Source organism: Protopterus annectens, chromosome 1.part1, assembly GCF_019279795.1.
Source record: "Protopterus annectens isolate FY-2018-M chromosome 1.part1, PAN1.0, whole genome shotgun sequence".
Classification (NCBI taxonomy): domain Eukaryota; kingdom Metazoa; phylum Chordata; order Ceratodontiformes; family Protopteridae; genus Protopterus; species Protopterus annectens.
In genome coordinates, this window is record NC_056726.1 from 657,565,156 (window position 1) to 657,583,489 (window position 18,334).

Consider the following 18,334-nt stretch of genomic DNA (forward strand, 5'->3'; position numbering starts at 1 on the left):
CATCGTGGTCTGTCGATTATGTCATCCCAGGCAGACAGATACTGGATCCCCTTTGAATGACATCAGAAACTTAGCCAATTGTTGAAGTCAATCATTTTGTCCTTATACTGTGGTATCATTCTGGGTGAAGGAAGGATGCTACTCAGGGCTAGGGTCATACCTGCCTGGGACACATGATCCGAGAGCTCTTCCATGTCTCTTTTCATGTAGTTCAGGGAGGTACATCTCAAGTCATTCACTCCAACATGGACAATGACAGAGTCATATTTGTACTTATTGTGGAGTGACTTGAGTGCCTGCATGATGTGGCAGATCCTGGCACCCGACAGGCAGCTGACTGTAATTTTCTCCCTGTTCAGCCTGTTGAGCAGGACATCAGTGTGCCTGAATATACAGTTACCTATGACTAAAGTGCTGGGCATGCTGTCTTGCCTTAGGGGCTGTAGGGTGGCACACTGGTGTTGTGAGCGATGTGACACTTTGGTTATGATTGGCGTTTGTTTGCGTTTCAGCTTCAGAGGTCCTTTTTGCTTGGGCAAGTTATTGTTAAGGGCATCCGCATAAGTGGGTTTAGTGTCACTATGTGTGGATGTTGGAGGCATGAGTTTTAAAGGGCCATGTGTTGTTTGAGGTGTAGTGCAGGTGTTAACCTTCTCCTCTTGACTGTCTATTACAATCTTGGGTGGAGAGAGCTTTGCTTCCAGTTTGGCTCTGTAAGTGCATCTCTCGCAGGTTGTAGTGTTGGGTGCTAGGAGGAGAGGGTTGTCTGTGTACATGAGACAATTGCTACTTTGCCCCAGTATGCCCAGATTCACCAGGTGGACAGGAGAAATCACTGTAAGCTGACCATTGGACATGCCTGGTTGAGTGTTTCTTTTGTAAAGTACAGGAGCTGTTTTCCCTTACCTTGGCAAGGTACTTTGCAATTATAGGCTGTTTACAGCCTACGATTAATTTCTCCTTATTAACAAGCAGAGTCAAGTGCTTGTATCAGTTTAAGGCTTGCTAGTACTTTCCAGCAGGTTTTATAGCAACTGCTAGTCACATGGATTCAGATTTTAGTGCTACTACTGACATACCAGCTAGTTCTAAGGGAAAGTGTGAAGAACAGACTTTCTGGCACCGGGAGTAGTTCAAAGTGCTACACTAATAGGATAATAAAAGTGCAGGAGAGCAGAGATATAGCAGATCTGACGGAAAAAATTGAAGAGCACCGCTAGCATACAAAAAGTCCAGGATACAGCAAGTCTGTATCTGGGCTACATTAGTTCCAGGAAATTTAGGAAACAGTTTTTTTTTTTTTTTAGTAGAAAGGGAAGAGGCAGAATATAATGAGATAATTCAATATGCAGAAGTTAAAGGGGCGAGCCTTTGCTAGGTTCTCACTAGTAACAGTAGAATGAGCTGATGTAATGTGACTGGGCGGGAGTGACCAGTATCGACTTAATACCAGAGGCAGGCAACTCAAAGCCACCAAGACAAAAAGACCAAAACAAGAACTGGTAGGGTAGGGTGGGGAAAAACAGTTGTACAGATTACAGAGATATTAAATCAAAATGCAGACAAAAATGAGAATACACTCTTATATTTTCTCAATATCACAGCTGGCAATAGGTCAGTCTCTCTTCAGCAGCCTGAGCAACAGGAATATCTGATTTAAAACACAGGACAGAAGCCAAACCAATTATCCAAACAATACAGATGCAGGAATACTTTGGCCGTATAAAACCAGTTCTGTAAACTTTGTGCCACTAAGAAAACAGACAAGGCCTCCAGACAAAGGATTTCACTACAACTGAGGTCAACACTAAGAGATATACAGCTATAACACACAAGAAGAAGAATAAATACAGTTGTACAGATTATAGAGATATTAAATCAAAATGTAGACAAAAATGAGAATAAACTCTTATCTTTTCTCAATATCACAGCTGGCAGTAGGCCAGTCTCTCTGTAGCAGCCTGAGCAACAGGTATATCTGATTTAAAACACAGGACAGAAACCAAACCAATTATCCAAACAATACAGATGCAGGAATACTTTGGCCGGATAAAACCAGTTCTGTAAACTTTCTGTCACTACAAAAACAGACAAGGCCTCCAGACAAAGGATTTCACCACAACTGAGGTCAACACTAAGAGATATACAGTTATATCACACAAGAAGAAGAATAAATACAGTTGTACAGATTACAAAGATATTAAATCAAAATGCAGACAAAAAATGAGAATAATCTTTTCTCAGTATCACAGCTGGCAGTAGGTCAGTCTCTCTGCAGCAGCCTGAGCCACAGGTATATCTCAGATGTTAGTATACAAGTTCTTCACATTTATTATTATCCAATATTTGTCTTTACTCCATCTCGCCAATTTCACTTTACTAAGAAAATCAAAAGTATCTTTTACATATGAAGGCAATTTTTCCACTGATGGTAATAAATGCTCATGTAGTAAAATTCCCACATTATGAAGGAAGTAATTACATGCAGAAACAATTGGCTCTACTATACTTTTATCTATTTTTGGGAGGCAATAGAATTTTGCCACAGTACATCCTTCTATACAGATTTTTTTCTCCACATCTCTTTTAGTGAAATATCCTAGTCTACAGTCTCTGTGAATTAGATCAGTAAATAAGGTTAGGGCTGCTTCATAATAACTCCATACAACCTTCCTATACATTTCCCTATTTTCCAGATTGTCTAAACGCATTTTGTAAAACTGTGCACTGTTCATTATTACCACTTTATTCCCCTTATCTGATGGTTTAAAGACCACATCCCTCCTTTCATTCAGTTTCTTAAGGGCTGACCACTCATTCTTAGTCAGGTTATATTCTATATTTCCATTTTTCCTTTCTTGTAAGAATGTTGAAAATGCTTTTTCTATTGAAAAATTCACCACACCAGAAAATTATACTTTCATTATGAAATGGAAGGATATAGTCACCTCTACATTTTATTTTTCCAGTGTCTAATAAACAACATGAATTTTAATTTTGTTCCATTTCACAAAAAGAATCACATGAATAAAATTCAGTAGAGGTACTACCATCTAAGGAAATTTCTTCCCCTTTAGGGTTCACAGAAGCATTTATACTTCTATTAATAGAAAAATAACAGAGCAGATGTAACTTTCTAATAAACTTAAATACATCAATTTTTAACATGTGTAATCTAGGCAATGCAGTTGGAATATATTTCAAACCACGATTCAGTACTATATTTTCCACATCTGTTAAACCAATCCCTGCCAAATTTAATACATACTCATCATTCTTTATATTATTAACAACATTAGAAGTATGTAAAAAGTCAGTGCCATCGAGTCGTCTTTCCATACTGCTGCTGAGATTGTCTCCCCCAAGCTGTTTCAGATTGACTTCGTTTTCTACTCCCCTTACTCGTTTCCGGTTTAGAATGAAAATTGTCCTGCATATAATTACTCCTTTGTGCATGGGGTAATGAAAGATAATCATTATTTTCATCTGACCACTCTGTAGAAGCATCAGTTGCTTCCGAAGAAGCAAAAGAGATGCCATGACACTTCTTGTTCATTCCCTTGTCATAGGAACGCCCCTCACTGAAACGGCGGCTTTTATTGGTTGACAGTTTGAAAGCAGTTTCATTTGAATACTCTTGCAGATTTCTTTGCAGTTTATTCACTTTCCTTTCTATTAACTCTTTAGTTGCAGCCTGCAGTTTATCATTTATACCTCCCAACAATGTCTCAAATCGTGGAACAGTGAGAGATGTACATAATGAGGAACACAAAGAGGAACTCTCTTTCCTATTTGGGGCTACATTTTAAGATGTGTCATGGCAGCGATGGTAAAAATTAAAAAGGCACTGTGATAGAAAAAAATTATAATTTTCCAGGTATGTGTTTAAAAAGTAGGCTGCTTCATAAGGAGGCAGTCTTTATTTTAAAGTTTGGTACTCTGTTCCCAAAAAGGTTAAACAGAGAACTTAATTGGAAGTGGGTGCTTTAATTAAGCAATTGCGTGCTTGATTAATTGGTTTTATTGAATTTTTTTTGTATAAATATATGCATTATGGGAATGTGATTTTATACTCTGTTAAAGGCATTTGTCCAAGGTGCTAGAGTGAGAACTTTGTACTTTTCTACATAAACAGAAATTTTCTTCCTACAATAAATTATGTTGGATTATCTGGTGTTGTCATTGTATTATGAATCTGTATCGTACTTACATCCATGTGTCAGGTCTGATTGCAGTTGTGGATGGGGTTTTGTAATGCACAGAGGTGTACATCTATGGTGAGGACAGAACATTGTATATTATTGGGTTTAATACTGTAAATGTGCAGACATGTTGCATCCATCCTGTACCAAGGCCACATATGAGTCTGCTGACAATGCCTACCTCTCACAACTACCTAGGACCCTCTGGTCTGCATATGGGGCAGCAGCCTGAAGCTGGTGAGTATGACATTGTTCTTTTGCTGCCTGGCAATACCACAGGTATGTGAAGGGCATGCAATTTACCATGAGGACAGCTATCAGTAATAGCTATATTGCTTTATGTAACAGCTATATTGCTTTATGTGCATGTGCACTTGTGGTGGGGTTAACTGCATTGCATCACAGTGGTTACCACTGGGGCCTAGCTGACATGGATTCAACATTCCTCTAGCATACCTCACATCTTTTCAGTGCCAAGGCATCTGGACAGAGGCCAGCAAAATGGGCTGGACAAACGACCTAAGGTAGGGACATGTGTGACATATTAGTGGTATACAGTGGATATAAAGTGTGTACACATCCCTGTTAAGATGCAAGGTGTTCCTGTTACATACAAATTAGGACCACAATATGTCAGTTCACACCTCTTCCAGCCTTTAATGTGAGCCATAACATGAACAGTTCATTTGTAAAACCAAGCATCTGGACTCATGTATTGCACCAACAAGACTGGCCACCTGTGAGGGTGGCAGACATCATATCAGCATAATGTTTCAGTCAGATATGATACCTCATGCTGCCATGTGTGTCAGTAGACTCACTGTGGACTATTTGGCTACAGTATCACATACATGAGTATTGTCAAGGAAAACACAGACCACTTCCGACCACATATAGGTTGCAGACATCTGAATATTCCAAACACATCTGTACAGAGGACTGTAAAATAGTTTAACCTGCTGCATGTTAGGCACATGCTGTTACCACACTAAATAAAGTAATGGCAGTGGGAGGTGGTCATCAGCTGTGTATGGTACACACATCAAAATGGTATAAGCCACACAAGATATGATCCTCACACACAAACAGTTGCCAGCATTGGGATTAGAGCTGCTGCCTATCTAGGTATTTCTACTATAGTGCTATGTAGTTATCGGATGCAACACAGAGCTTATATGTTGCTGTCTAGTCCAAAGGTACTTCTAAGGTGGATGACATCAATAGGACTACTAGATTGGAATGAGGAGAAATGTAAAGGGTAGTACACAGGTCAAAAATGGTGTAACCCATACACTACATGATTCTCACATAAACACATACACATAGCCAAACAGCTGCCAGTAGGGAGAATAGAACTCCTGCCTATCTAGTTATTGCTACTATAGTACTATGCAGTTATCAGATGCACCACAGAGCTTATATGTATCCACATACTCCAAGGGTGGATGACATCAACAGGACTACTAGATTGGAGTGAGGGGAAGTGTAAAAGGTAGTACACAGGTCAAAAATGGTGTAATCCACACACTATATGATTCTCACACAAACACATGCACAGCCAAACAGTTGCCAATAGGGAGATTGGAACTCCTGCCTATCTAGTTAGTGGTACTATAATGCTACACAGTTAACAAACTCGCCACCGAGCTTATACATTTACATCTAGTCCAAAGGTACTTTTAAGGTGGGTGCCATCTACAGGACTACTAAATTGGGGTGAGAGGAAGTGTGAAGGGTAATACACAAGTCAAACATGATATAAGTCAGACAGTACATGATTCTCTTTTACACACACAAACTTGCCAGTATTGGGATTAGAACTCCTGCCTATTTAGTTATGTCTACTATGGTGTTACACAGGTTCCTGAGTTTTCACATGGCCAAAGCTGCTAACTGCACAGCTGAGGTAAAGTATTACAGGTGGCAGAAAGTCTGCCTTCAGTTCCACCCTTACATTGTGCTAGTTCTTTCTGTCTTGCACTTCAAATAACATTATGGCTTGACACTTCACCAGGTTATTGTATCAAGAAGTGTGGCACACCTGGGAGCCATTGTCAGTACTCATTCGTCACAGAAGTAGCCCCAGTACTTACTAGTTATGTCTACCCCTCCTGGCATGACTGAAGGGCAGTTTTCTGTGCCTTCACCCATTAACCTGGTGCACTTGTCCATTCTGAGGCACTGTTTCCACTGCTTTGTGTACACAGACAACCCTCTCCTCTAAATTCCAAACACTCAGACCTGTGAGAGTTATCCATATATCACCCAATGTGAAGACTGGACTAGCAGGTCAAGAGGATAAGATCAACACCTGCACCACACCATGTGGAACACATAGCTCACCATGACACCCACTTTGACAGTCATGACATTCAGGGAAAAGCCACACACCCACCTTCACAGAGGCACTCAATGGACATTTACCCAAACAGCACAGACCAGCAAGACAGACACCCACTCAGACACCACAACATGGCACATGCCAAGGGACACATATTTAACAACACAGTGTGCCCCTCAACCTAAGCTCCTAAGGCTAACCACCTTACACAATACAGTGATCATGGGTAACCCAATACCGAGGCACACACATGTCCCACTCAATAAGTTGAATATGGAGCAGGTAGCAGCCAACTATCTATCACATTCCAGCATCCAACACTTGACACAGCCAGTCATGGCACTCCACAACAACTAGGGTTATCACTCTGTATCCATGTGGGTGTAAATGACCTGGGACACACCTCCCCAGACTACGTGATAAGAGACATGGTTGAACTCTCTGATGATATGGTCCAGGCAGGTGTGACAGTAGCCCTGAGCAGTGTACCACCATCACCCAGAATGATGCTGCGGTACTATCAACAGATTGACTGCTACATTGGCTTATGTGTTTGCTGTCTTTCTCAGGGAATTTAGTACCTATCTGCTTGGGATGACATTATTGACAGAACCCAATGACTTGCCACAGATGTCCTACATCTGTCAGTGCTGTGTTTCCAGGTACTGGCTAAGTGTCTTGCCACCTCTATAATGCCTTATGAGACAGTGTTCCTAATGTAATTACCACCATAACAGCTAGATATGTATGCAATCTACTTTTCCGAAGTACAAGCAAACACAGGAGGGTTATGGCTGACAAAGTTTGCAGATGACTGCAAACTGGGCGCCATAGTAGAAAACACATCTGACACAGATATCCTTCAGAAGGGTCTCACAGAAACGGATAACTGGTGCCAGAGCCATGGCCTAAAGTTAAATGCCAAAAAATGCATAGTCATACCCTTCGGGAAAAACAAGGTTACCCCTAGCTACCAAATAGGTGGCAATCCACTGAGTACAGAAGAAGTTATCAGGGACCTGGGGACCCAGGTTGATAGTAGTCTGTCATTCGACACCCATGTAGCTAAAGTAGTTAGGAAGACCTTCTACATTGCCCACCTTATCATGAAGGGATTCTCATCTAGATCAAGGGAGGTCATAGTCTCCCTATACTCATCACTCATCAGACCAATGATTGAGTACAATGCCCCATTCGAATGTATCTGACCCGACACTTGCAGCAGCTGGAGAGGCCACAAAGTTCCTCACCAAAAGGATAAAGGGTCTCAAACATCTGTCCTATGCTGCCCGACTGAAAGAACTCCAGCTCTATTCAGTCGCACCACTTGCTCAGAGGTGACCTTTGCCTAACATACAAGGCCATGTCAAACCCAGATTTGATGAATATGCTTCACCTCAAAAATCTAGATCCGTCAGAGCCACAAGGGCGGAGACTTAAACCTCGACACGGCTATTAATAGGACGTGCTGGAGGGATAGATTCATCACCCAAAGACTCCCTATGCTGTGGAATAAAATCCCGGTATATGTGAGGCAGAGCACCTCGCTGGCCTTGTTCAAGAGAAATCTTGACCAATGGATGGGAGATCGCAGATATACCCCAGGGATTACCTCAGTGTCACTGCTCAACAGAGGCACAGCAAAATAATGGGTATATTTCCCCATACTAAAGGGGTGGCGTAAGCCACAAAACTATGGGCTAGGCTTGTAAATGCCCTCTGGCAGATAGCCTAGTATGAACCTATGAACCTATGAACCTATCTGAGGGTCATGCTGCTTAACAGTAAACTTCTGTTAGGATGCAGTCACTCAAAGCACTCATTGGAGTGGAGGACATTAACATATCTGCTGTAATGGAGAGCTGATTTACAGCAGCAGACAGCATCCCTGCAGTATCAGGCTATAACGTATTCCACAGCTGACAGCCCCCAATCATGGAACACATCACACCTCCACAGGTGGTGTTGTCTCCATATTCATTATGGATAGGAACACCTCCAGACTAGTATCCAAGCATAATGCACTGAAGATACTTCCAGTACAACTGCCTTGGGCTAATAGTGCAATCCAGGCCATAGCATGCTATGGGTCCACATCTGTGTCCCTACACTGTCAATGCACATTCCTCATCACCCTGCCATCTATGATGATCAAACACAACACTGACATAGTATGAGACTTCAACAACCCCTACATCACCTGGGGAAAGTAGCCAAGCACCAGTACAGTGGCCCAACACTTCCTGGGATTCATCATTTCCATTGCCCTGGACTGGCTCATACTGACCCCTGGTAGAGGATGCAACAACCTTGACTTGTGTTGACTACTTAAATATGGGACTGTTCCTCATCCACAGTTGTCAATCCCTGCATGGTGAGGTCCAAATAGGCTGTAATCAACATGGAACTCAACATGTCAACCACACCTCCTATAAGGGTAAACACTTGCAAAACCTCTCCAAAGCGGACTTTGCAGCCATGAAAACAGGGGTGGATGACTTACCTGCACCCACGGCAATGGAAAATAGCTGCATGACTATGGAATCATACACATATGCACTGTACAAACAGGTACATGAATGCATGATACTAGCCAGAGCCAACCGAACTGAGACACTGTCCTCCAAACACTTGGAGACAATGCAATGGTCCCCTGCCATTACTTTAATGTACAACAGAATGAGGACACTGTTGCAGAGAAAGGTGGTGTCCCATGACTGTTGAACTCCCTTATTAGCCTCAAACAGAATGTGGGATCCTGCATGGAATCCCCTACAGGTATCTATGAAGGCAGACATGCAGCAGACACAGACAACAATCACAACAGCCTTTGATAGGTACATCAACAACTTCCACAGCATTAAACACAAGTGCTGTGAGTTACTACACAATGCTAATACCTATCCTGAGACAACAGATATTGGCCACAGTCTTGGTAACACATTCAGTGCCAGCTTTACCACCTCTTCCCCACAAGTGGAGTGCTAAGTAAATGTGTTCTCACATGCTGTATCCTGTTTCTTTTCTAGGCATCTGTGTGTCACCAGGATGTGACCCTGCAGCAAGACCAAGGGGTATGGCAGTGTGGTAACACATCCACAATGTCTTAGGCAGGGTACAGCTGTATCTGCATGGATTTCCCAGGTCTGTAACACAGTGATTGCATATGCCTCACAGATTATAGGGCTGAGGGATGTACATAGGTATATGTTGATTTACAACATCTGTTGTAGAGTGGAGAATGATACGTGTTGTGGTTTGGACACACCTCCAATTGCTAATAACTACAGCCACATGGGATATTCATCATCCCAACACACTGAGATTACTATTCACAAACACACACACACACACACACACACACACACACACACACACACACTCTTGCCAGTACTGAGATCCATAGGTTCATTGCTTCATAGGTGTGTAGTAGGTGAATGGACCTGAAGGCTCTACAAGGCTAGCCCAAGTCAACACCCTGGCATCAGGCCACATGACAATAGTCCTCATTATGGCTCAGGAATATAGTCACTAGAATGGTCCCCAGGAGTGGATATCGTATTCCATATCCACTCATCCAGATTTCTATTGTGGATGGCCAGCGATGTGCACTGTTTCACTTGTATGTGATTTATATTCCATAACATGGACAGTATTTGGGTTGTGCTCCTGTCTCTCATGCATGTCCTTTGAAGTATGGAACTGTGCTTGAGTTCTCTAGGGCATGTTGTGTGGAAAGATTGGTATCTTCAGATGTAGCATTCCTGACCTAGTTTGGTGAGACATGGCTGGGTAACTGAGGTAGTGATTGAACCTACATAGAAAGTATGATGCAGGGATTCATTGGAGTTATTGGAGTCCGTCCATACAGGACATGTATATAAGGCATGGTATTCCATTTGTGGGGTACATTTGCAGACTCTACAGTTGTTGCATGTGTCCAGTGGGGAACATGACAAAAGGACAACTGTACACATTGATTGGGCTACTGAGGGGATGGTACAGGGTGACCATGTCCTTTTACTTGTTGGATAACACACACTTAGGAGATGTTAGACATCAAAGTGCTTTCTGATGTCAGTGGCACTGTTGTGGTCAACAGGCAGCTGACTGTCAACCTTTGTTCCCTATTCTGTTATAACAACATCACTGTTCAGTGGACTACAACCAATGTATTACTTCATGTGAGCCATGGTGTCCACAAAGGTAATGGCAGCACATATCTTGGCATTGATGTAATTAATCTCCAGGGTTCTGACAACAGTCATAGGTGTCAAGTGGCTTTTGTGCATGATGTTAACATAACATGGATTGGGAATGCTATCACCCACCTTACTGTTGTATGCAAACATTTCAGCCAGGGTGCCTTTGTGTTCTTCTGCACCTCAGATGGGTAGATCCCAAACCTGAGAAGACATGGGTCTGTAAACTGTGTGACACCAGTCATGTCTGGTCATCAGTTTGATATGGAGTCGACTGCATTAACACCGTGGGTACTATCTGTGAGTCAGTTTGCAAGAGAACATCTGATATAATGGTTGATGCCTAACCAAGTGTGTTTGTGTATGATTCCTGGGTGGAGAATGGTCTCTGAGTATTATAAGGGTTGCCTATATTGTTAACTATTCTATACTGTCACATAGTCATTGCACATGGCAGTACACTTTTAGGGCTGTGGATTGTCTACACCAACCTCTATGATGTTTGATAACTGTTGGCCTTGTAATGTGGACATTGGGACATATACTAGGTCATCAATATAATAATTTAGCAAAATCCAACCGCCCAATGGATCCTGTTATTACACAATCACACCCCCCCACAGGATAATAATGACAGACAGGGACACATATACTTGCCAGTACTACGTTTCAGCCCCCTATCTAGCTATGTATTGTTACTATATGTTATACATTTATTGCACACACCACAGAACTTCTAAGGTGAGAAACCTCACCAGCCCTTGTAAATACTGGCATTGGGAGATGCAGTGGGTGAATGATTTCATAAAATACTTTACCCTACACACACATTTGCCAGGAGTGAGGTTCCATCCTCTATCTAACTATGCTCTCAGATGTTTATGTTACACATTTACCACAAGCACCACTAACCTTACATGGTTTAGTGCTGCCACCAGGTACTTCTAAGGCGAATGATATCTGCTGGACTGCTAAAGTATGGCACTGAGAAGTGTACTGGGTGTAAATGTGGCCAAACTTTTTAAGATAGGAACATATATATATACACACACAAACTTGCCAGGAATGAGAATCAAACCCTACCTATGTAGTTATTGCTGCTACGTTGTTACACATTTATCATACATGCCACAAAGCTTATAGGTAGAAGAGTGTCCAAACATAGCACTAAGGTGAGTGACATCAGCAGCCATTGCAAAGTATTACACTTTGAAATGTACTGTCTGTGTATGGACACAAAATACTTCAACCTACAGATATACACACACTTCTACAATTGCCAGTACTGAGATTAGATCTCCTACCTAAGGTAGTGTTTTGCACTACAGTATCACACAGTTATCATGAGCACCACAGAGCTAATTTGTTAGAGATCTGTCCAAAGGTGTATTTGCAGGTGAGTGACATCAGCAGCAGTGCTAAAGCAGAGGTAAGGGAAGAGTAGTGAGTGTGAATGGCCTCAAAATCATGTATCTACAAAGACACACACACACACACACACACACACACACACACACACACACACACACACACACACACACACACACAGACACACACATGCACACACATTTTCACAGTTGCTAGGATAAGGATTAGAATTCCTACCTAACTAGTTTGCGACACTATAGTATTACATAGTTATCGCAAGCACCGCAGACCTTATATGTTGTAAAGCTGTCCAAAGGTATCTTTGAAGGTGAGTGACATCAACAGCAGTGCTAAAGGAGGGATAAGGGAAGTGTAGTGAGTTTGAATGGTCTCAAAATCATTCATCTAGAAATGCACACACACTCACACACAACTTTACATTTGACAGGACTGAGATTACAAATGCTGCATGAATACTAATTTGTGCTATAGTGTTACACAGTTATCACAAGTACCATTGAGACTATAGGGCTGAGGGCTAACAAAAGGAATTTCTACAGTGAATTACATCAGCACATCATATGATATAGGCTGGTGGGATGTGTACTGGGTGGGAAAGGCCTCATAATGGAATTCTCTCTGTTGCTATCTGTCTATCTCTTCCTCACATCTGTATGTGTGTATGTTTGACATATTATATTATGTTGGCATTAGATATGTATGAGTATTCCTATCCAGTGTGTGTGTGTGTGTGTGTGTGTGTGTGTGTGTGTGTGTGTGTATGTGCGTGTGTGTAGTATGAATGGTGTACAGTTTGGTGTGTGTGCACAGACATCTGCGAATAACAGATGTCTATAGTCCACTGTGTTGTCAGACGTGTAGGAGCATGCCCAGTATGACCTCCAATATTGAGTGTGTGCATCCATTGCAGGGAGAGTTGGACTCCAGTTCAGGGTTTTGTGTGCTACAGCTACACCTAGCAACCTGTTTCTGCAGGATATCTGTAGATAGGTTGCCAATATGGAGACACAATGCGCGTAACATAAAGGGAATACTGTAACTATTGCTGTCTGTGCTGCTTGTGTAACATGATTGGTTGTAGCCTACATTTTCTGACATATGTACTGTTTTACACTGTGATGTATGATGTCATGAACTACTGACAGATATCATTCTTTGCTCACAGTTATTTACCAAGTAAATACAAGATGAATGAAGCTGAGACCAATATTCTGAGGCATAGACTACATATTCTGGCACACTCCTGCCATTGTGGAGTGGTAGCTACAGATAATAGACAGCTGGTTCTGTGTAAATGGTCCAGCACCTTGGTAGTATGCTGGCTGGGGATCCCCCTGTGCTTTTCTCCACTTAATGGAATAGCCATATCCTGCTGGGCCATACCTCTCAGCTGTACAGATACAGCCAGGTTATCCAGAGGCAGGGCTCATATACCTGGTCAGTTTACCTTCACATTGTGGTTTACAAGCAGTTTTGTGGCTATTCATTAATGGGTTTGCAGTCAGGGGGTAGTAGGGGCAGATATTAGAGTTTCACACTTCACACACTCCATGACATTCATGCTTCTGAACCCCCCTCTGTTATTTTCTCCTCTTCCTAACATTATGAAAGCAATATGTCCAATGTATCCCTATGGTTGGGCCTTTATCCCAATAGTAATTATAGCCTGGTCCACAGTTCTTGCAGTAGGACATGGGGAGGCATGCTACTGGCATTTGTCAGCATGAACTTGCATTTGTTTTCAGTTTACTGTGTTAGGTTGTTAGTTGGACCCCATGACATTCCATACATTGGCACTATGGATGAGTCATGGGCCTTTGCCAGGGGACTGTAGGCCATTTGAGATTGCTGCAGGCCATCTATATCAGGCCAGTGCATTCTGTCACTCATATGTTCCCAGGCTGCAAGCCAGTGGATTACCCTGGGGTGACAGTGGTAAGTGGTTGAAGTGTTCCTGTCAATCCATCTTGTTCATACTGATCCATGAGTCTGGATGTGGTCAGGTTGCTGCTTACAGCTAGGGACACACATGCATGTGACACCTATTCAGCATGCATGTATGTATTCCCCTACAAGGATGGATTCATGCTGTACTCATTCCCTACAGCAAGGATATGACCTGTGATAAACCTGTGGCTGATGGTGAGGTGAGCTGGGTGCATGTGTGATATGGAAGCTACTTGCACCTGATTCACAGATATACCTGGGACATTCCCCTTATGCTGCTTTGTGAGTGGACATGGGCAGCCTGTCATTACTTTATAACTATGCCTTTTGTGGTCTGCCAGTGATTGGCCAGACTACCAATATTCCATACTAGAGAGACAACTAATGTGATGCTAACATCTATGTATAATTCCAAAGTTGTGTGCAGTTGACAGTTATTTTATATGCACTCTGTGTAGTTTACTTCCACCATTGTACTGTCTCTATGTATGGGCCCCCATTCATGGTGTGTCCAGCTTTCCACTGGAGATAGATATTTACATATGGACAGTGAGTATATACAGCTGCTGACATGGGTGTAGCTGAGAAGCAGTGTGGTTGGCACTGCAGTTGCTGGAACATGTCCCTGTCGACCACTGTACTGTACATAGGCCACTGAGTCACAACCATCCAGGCCAACATGCTGACCACTTCCAGGCAATATTAAACACACACCAAACTTACTGCACTGACCCCTGCATATTGCACATATGCAACAATATAGATTAGGACAGCTCTGACAATTTTTGCTCCAGTGATATTACTCCTCAAACTTACATGTTACTGCATTTCTACATGGGATTGTGGTGGGGGGGGGTGCACACCTGAGGACTTTAAACATTTGCAATGACTGTACTGATAATTTGGTTACTCTGTTGGCTTCCATTTCCTATTGTATTGTGACCTATCATGCAGAAAGGAGGTATATCAGTAGAGTACACATATTAGATGTTAATGGCATAAATGCCAGTTTCAGACTTCTTACCCTTCAGAACTAAAATGCAACTGCCTGACCTGTTGTAGTATGTGTGTGTATGTTTGAAGGGGGGCTGTTCACCATTGCCATCATTTGTGGGCCTTAGCACGGCCTTTCTTTATGGTCATCTACACCTGTCCTGCTAGGTGAAGCTGGTGGTGGGTATGTGACCCTCATTGACATCCATGTGTGTGACCTATTGACACCTACACTTATTTGGGCCATGACATGTACTGCAGTGGGGGTTGTCACCTTGTGTAGTACTGCCTCGTATGTTGACACCAGTATTTGTTATGGATTTTCTGCTGTCCCATATAGCTGTCAGCTGTCTGCTGCTATCCCATTCAGCCACCCAATTCTCCTGTATTTCAGTTACAGGCTTGCTGTTCTTGAACTGTTTGTAAGTTTCTGTGAGGCCATTTTTTGCTTGGGCTAAAGGGAAGTCTCTCTGTTGATCAGTGGCAGTGAAAAACATTGAGCAGCCTGCCTGCCCCTGTGGGAGTGGTTACTGACTTGAAACTGTAGTTTTATTGGCCATTTTGGGTGAATTCCAAAACTCCTTCATCTTCCTCCCTTAAAACCTGGTTGCCTCATGGTTTTGGCATCTTTTCAGGCTTTTTGGTTGTTGGTGAAGCACCCACCAAGAGGAGAAAACGCTGAGAGAAGAAAGGAGCCACTTTTGAGATTTTAAGTATTTTTCCTCTGTTTATTTGCTAAGTTTTTCTGCATATCCGCCTATTTTGAGCATTTTCTGGCTTGTTAAAGTTGATTTCTGCATTAGTAACTGTATTTAGAGCACAACCTAAAGCTGTTTACTGAATTTCCTGTTTGCACTTATTTTTAAAATAGTTTTTTTCTCAAATCTTGCATTTTATCTGTCTTTGGCCTAGCACTCTTGTGTGGGGTCATTTACTGCACTGTTATAACTTGTTAATACTTGTGAACCTCTGCTATCTCTGAAAAAAACAGAAAAACAAAAAAAAAATCTTGCTTTTTTCCCACTTTTCTGAGATTTAAAAAAGTTCAGTTACAGGCTTGCTGTTCTTGAACTGTTTGTAAGTTTCTGTGAGGCCATTTTTTGCTTGGGCTAAAGGGAAGTCTCTTTGTTGATCAGTGGCAGTGAAAAACATTGAGCAGCTTGCCTGCCCCTGTGGGAGTGGTTACTGACTTGAAACTGTAGTTTTATTGGCCATTTTGGGTCAATTCCAAAACTCCTTCATCTTCCTCTCTTAAAACCCTCTTTTGCGCGGTTGTGCACGTTTTTGTGCATAGCGCAACAGTGGGCAGCGCCGCCTAATTGGGTTTAAACTATTCCTGGTTCCACAAAGTCTGCTCTTCACTTTTTCCCTTAGAACTGCTCTATCTCTCAATTTAAACACCATATTCTCATTCTAAGGTCCTTCACTGGTCCAATTAAATAATCCTACAAGTTAGCACTATTAAACCATAAGCACTACTTACTCTTATACTCTCTACGATTACCCTGTCCCCTATTGGTCCATCTTAAATTCAGTTTCCCTATATTACTCTAGCATGTCCAAAGGTCAGTCAATGGTTTCCTCTCCAGTCCAGCTGGTGAATCTGGGAATTTTGAGGCAGTTTTACAACTGTCTCATGCACACGGACAACCCTCTCCTCCTCCAAACAGATTCAAATATATGTGAGAGATGCAACTATTTAGCCAAACTGGAGGCTGAGCTCTCTCATCTCAAAACTGGTGTAACCAGTTAGGAGGAGAAGGTAACCTCACACAACACAATTCCAGTATCACATAGTCCCACCACATCAGCGAACCAAACACATAAATACACAAAAACATACTCGGAGGCTCTAAATAAAAATCTACCTAAGCAACAGAGACCTCCAAAGCAGACATCCAAGCAAACGCTACCTCAAAACAAAACACGCACAACACATAGCCCACAAAGTCAGTGTGCCAAGCAGCCACAGCCCTTAAGGCTGAATAACACACCTGATACTCTTGTAATAGGTGACTCTATTGTCAGACACACTGGCGTCCCACTCACCAGGCTGAATAAAGAGAAGGTCACGGTGAGCTGCCTGTCGGGTGCTAGGATCCGCCACATAACGCAAGCACTCAGGTCACTCCAAAGCAAATACAAATATGACTCAGTTATTGTACATGCTGGTGTGAATGACCTGAGACGTACCTCCCTGGACTACATGAAAAGAGACATAGAGGAGCTCTCTGATCATGTAGCCCAGGCTGGTATGACCCTGACCTTGAGCAGCATCTTTCCCTCACCTAGAATGATGCCACAGTACAAAGACAAAATGATTGATTTTAACAATTGGCTAAAATTTTGGTGTCATTCAAAGGAGATCCAGTGTCTGTCAGCCTGGGATGACATGCTCGACAAGCCACGTTGCTTCGCTAGGGACGGCTTGCACCTGTCACCACTGGGCTTTTGGATATTGGCAAAGGCTCTTGCCACCCCCATAGTGCCTTTTTTAGGCAAGGCACAAAAGTCAAACCCACCCCCATAGACAGCACAAGGAACAAGAAACTAAGGGTAATGCTGCTAAACGCCAGAAGTCTTAACCTCAAGATGCACACACTGAAGCTCTCCTCAGTATGGAGAACATCGATATCTGTGCAGTGACAGAAACCTGGTTCAAGGCTCCAGAGAGCACCCCAGCACTACCAGGCTATACCTCATATCATGCTTTTCAGCCCCAAAACCCGGACCGAACCACAAAAGGAGGGGAGTTTCCATATTTATCAAGGATATCCACACCTCCAGGTTAGTGGCATTGCTTGAAGTATCGGAGACCATCCATGTGCAACTAACAGTGGGCAAGACTGCTTTTCAGTTTATAGCATCCTACAGACCACCCTCTCAAAGTCAGGAATCCCACTCGGCTTTCCTGAAAACATTGGAGAACATGAAGATCTCTCCGAACACCATTATATTGGGTGACTTCAACTACCCAAACATTAACTGGGAGCACTACTCAAGCCCCAGCACCTTAGCCCAAAGGTTCCTGGAAATTATAAACTCAAATGCTATGGAACAACTAGTCACCACTCCCACAAGAGGGGACAACATACTAGACCTGATCATTACCAACATGGGGACTCTATGCTCCACACCAGAAGTATATCCCTCATTGGTAAGATCAGACCATAAATTAATCTCACTGGATGGCCACATCCCGACCCCACCCCCAGCCCAGAAAACCACAGTGAAAAGCTTCTCAAATGAAACTTCTCACT